Source organism: Grammomys surdaster, unplaced genomic scaffold (assembly GCF_004785775.1).
Source record: "Grammomys surdaster isolate TR1022 unplaced genomic scaffold, NIH_TR_1.0 233, whole genome shotgun sequence".
NCBI classification, from domain to species: Eukaryota; Metazoa; Chordata; class Mammalia; order Rodentia; family Muridae; genus Grammomys; species Grammomys surdaster.
In genome coordinates, this window is record NW_021604678.1 from 8,027,172 (window position 1) to 8,031,235 (window position 4,064).

Sequence of the window (4,064 nt, forward strand, 5' to 3'; positions counted from 1 at the left end):
GGAGGGAGGGAGGGAGGGAGGGAGGGAGGGAGGGAGGGAGGGAGGGAGGGACATAGACAGAGGTAATCAGAGAGACAGAGAAGACAGAGAGAGACAGAGACTGAGAGACACACAGAGATAGAACAGACTATCTCTGAGAGTCAGAAGTACAGCTTTAGTAAGTTACTGCTAAGGGATCTGGAACAGGGAATTGCTGGCTTTGGAGTAAGGGGAGTCAGCAGGAAGGAAATCATAATTCTGTGAGCAAAGTTGGGCTATCTAATGAAATGCCATGGCTGTCATTCCTTGCCCTGTCTGCCATAATCACACTTCAGTGTGTGCAGGCACTGGAAGCTCCTCCCACTTCCACTAGCTTCTTAAGAATGAGTTGAGGGGTGATATCATTGGCTGCCCTTAGAACCATTCAGAGACCTTGTGCAACTTGATCTCTCTCCTTCTTCTCCTCCCTCTTCCCTATCACACCCTAACACATTGCTCAGAATCCCTCCATCTTCCGTCAAAAGTCTTGTCTCTTCTCCCCCACATTACTGGTCCACGTTGTATCCCCAGGACTCCCAAGGCCTACCGTTTTTTCATGCTTTCTGAGTCTACATGGAAGCTGTTCCCAGACAAGAAGTATTCCCTTAAGATTTCCTTCTTTCTCTTCAAGAACTTTCTCTTTTATAATGATTTGTACATCTTCTTCACCTTAGCCCTTTTGCAAAACCTGCTTACCCTTCACGGCAGAACCCTGTGCAGTGTGGCTAGCTGCCTGTTTTGTCACCCCTACTGTGATTTGGTTAACACAACATCCTCATTTTTATAGCATTTCCTTGACAATAGAGTACAACCTATTTTCCAGAAGCATTGATTCTGATCAACAAAATTGGCGGAGAAAATGAATGCATTTGCTGCCTACAAGTGATTGGGTAATCATACCTTAGCAATTTAATTAAGCGTTTGTTTAGGAGCAGAAGAAAAGATACCTACATTGCAAACTTCAGAATCTAATCCCCCTCTCTCAGTTCTAAATTGCACAAGAAAGTCTTAATTTCAGACATTTTTTTCTCTCTGGCAGATTTAAAGATAATTACAAATTGCATTAACTGCCAGGAAGACAGCAACAGAGGGCCAGTGGTAGGGTGGGCCCACTTTAGTAGAGCTGCTGATGGAGTGTGAGCATCCAGCTAAGGGGGCAACCAGAGAAAATCACAGCAATGTCTTTTGGAGGAGGAACATAGAGTGTGGGAAATTGGGTCTGCTCTTGCGTTTGGAGCTTCTGGGCCTCTGTAGCACACGAGGACAACCTCATGGCCTTGGACATCATCGAACAGAAGTGGGATTTTTCCCCATAATTGTACTGTGAAGGTAATGGAGGGGTCATGCATGAGTGATACAAGATCTGATTTAGATTCTCAAACCTCTTATGGGCGTCATGGAAAAAGGGGGTAAGGTCACATAGTTGAACAAGGCCACCACTATGGACTGTTTCCTGTGGTCCAGGAGAAAGATTGCAGTGGCTTTGGCCAGGAGATAGGAAGGGAGAGAATGAGTAAAATTCTCACTGTTGTTATCTAGTTCTGTCTTGACATTGTAAGCTTCATGAAGTCAGAGCCCATTTCTACCTTGTTGACTGTGTCTGCGCACACTGTTGGTGTTTTGCAGACATTTCCTGCGTGATTCCATTCATACTTAACTCTTTCGTTTATGTTTTATAAATGTCACACACGAATTCTCATCATACTTACAGTGAAACTGATACTATATCATAACTATAAATGGAAGCAAGGACCATTTCAGAAACAATTCTTCCCTATACACAAGAGATGCCACTCGGCAACCCTTGATTACTGACTGTAGCCATCACTCAAAATATTTCTCATCTTTCACGACTTTTTCTCTCGATTCTGAATTGATACAAAGACATTACCTAACACATCCGTCAAACACAAAGCCCAGCCTCTTTTCCAAGATGGCGCATCAAGTAGCTCTACTAACCTGGAGAAGAAGCTGCTGCCATGTTCCAGATGCCAGGTGCTGTGGAGGCCTATCGGACCTTCCTACCTAGCCCCAGCTAAGCCACATTTCCTCAGGCCTAGCACAAAAAATAGATGATATATTTCACTTGTTGAATTCACTGGTGTGCTACAAAAATTCCACTGGGTAGTACCAATGGAAAGATTCAATAGAAAGTAAGACTACGAAGATCCCATAGGCCAAAGCATGGACCATGAAGCTAGAGTTATCTGGGAATAGAAACCTCATTTGAGAAAATGCCTCTATTCAGATCGAGTGTAGGCAAGACTGTATGGTATCTTTTGATTAATAACTGACATGGAAGAGTCCAGTTCACTGCAGATAATGTCACATCTGGATAGGTAGTCCTGAGGTACATAAGAAAGCAAGCGGAGCAAGCCAAGGACTGCAAGCCAGTAAACACATTCTTCCATTTCCTCTGCTTGAGTTCTGCCTTCAGGGTCCTGCCTGGAGTTCCTGCTCTGACTTCCCTCAATGGATCAGACTGGATAGGTAAGCAAAAGAAACTCTTTCTCCCTCAAGTTGCTTTTAGTCATGGTGCTTTATCACTACCTTAGAAACCCAAGACAGCAGGGCAGTGGGATGATGAATTTTACTGTCAGAGTTCCCTGCAGTAGTCTGTCCTAACTACTCCAATATTGTCTTTCTCCTTCAAGGAGCAGTCTCTTCCCAAGTAGGGACCGAGCTCTAGTTATTTTAAGCCTCTCTGCCCCCTCCCTGCATGCCCACACTGATGTCGAGCATTCACCAAATGTGTGCTAAAGGAAAACATGCAGGTTTTTATTCTCTCAGGAATGTCATGCCACCAGCCACCTTCTGCACAGAAATGGCTAAGGTAAGAGTTCTTAAATGCCCTAGCATTGAGGGTATAAAATTTACTTTTAAAATGCTAAAAACCCAGATGTGGCTTTAATGATGAATACGCATGATACACCGAACCCTACTATCAAGTGCAACAGTGGTCTCTGCTACCCCCTCCCCCCCACTTCTCCATATAACAGGAACTGCATCTTTGGTGGCCAGGCACAGTGCCACACTGAGCTGTCACTCCTTGGTATGACACACACCTGCTGTGCTCTACAACTGATTCCTAATTTCCAGCACTGAAAGTATGCAGCTCTCAGCTGTGTCTTCTTGCAGGCTCAGTTTACATGTGGCTCGTACTCCACTTGGGTTATTATGAAGAGGAAAAGGTCACTTGCTTGCTGACTTTTCAGCCTGATGTTGCTTAGTAATGCATTTCAGATTGCCGAGGGTTTGAATTGTATCTTGTGGATATTACAGTAATAAATTTTTGAGAGGGTGAACGAGGCAAAGCTGTCTTCTTATCTGATACATAGTAGATCATTTAACTGGAAGGCCCCTGACTTTTTGGGGACATAACAGGGCATGTGTTGGTTCGTCAAACAATTCATTTCCAAACTGAAAAGAATGAATAGATGCCCTTCCTCTTGCCAGCTTTATACTGAAACCCTATTGTGAAGATAAAAAAACTTCTTTTGTTCTTGCTAATATGGAAGTAGCAGATTTTTAGAAACTTTTTTAACCTATGCTTCTCTAAGAATAAATTGTAGCACTCCTTCAGAGTTAAAAGCTCTTCCTGCAGGCAACTTCTTGTTTCTTGAAAACCTTTCCAGATGGTAGGCAGGGGGTCAGACGCTCATAGCATCAGGCTTAGGAACTGTAGTATCCCTCCAGGGAAGAAAAGCACCCTTGGCTGGCCTTTTCCACCCCCTCTGAAGGTGTCAAAACCAGTATACCAGCTTGGGAACTCATTTTTGATCATCACTGAAGCCAGGTTCAAATTCTAAGCCACCATAATACCCAGGCTGGAACCGCAAGGCACCAGCCCGAGCTGCAGCCCCAAGCAGGTATGTCATGTGCCAAGCAAGCTCTCCTGCTCTGTCTTTTATACAGTTTATGGCAAGGCTACATTCACTCCATTTCACATTTACTAGGACTGACTCCATGAGGATTCTTGTCAGGAGCTAGTGGTTTGGTTCTCTCTCTCTCTCTCTCTCTCTCTCTCTCTCTCTCTCTCTCTCTCT

The 4,064-nt window shown here is 44.2% G+C and overlaps 1 protein-coding gene across 1 annotated transcript in view; it reads right to left on the reverse strand.

Annotated features, from left to right (window-relative positions):
* Nucleotides 1–4,064, reverse strand: part of Fras1 (Fraser extracellular matrix complex subunit 1) — a gene marked incomplete at its 5' end in the record, with an annotated part of 247,779 nt that overhangs the window by 195,603 nt on the left and 48,112 nt on the right. The gene's annotated exons all lie outside the window — the stretch shown is intronic.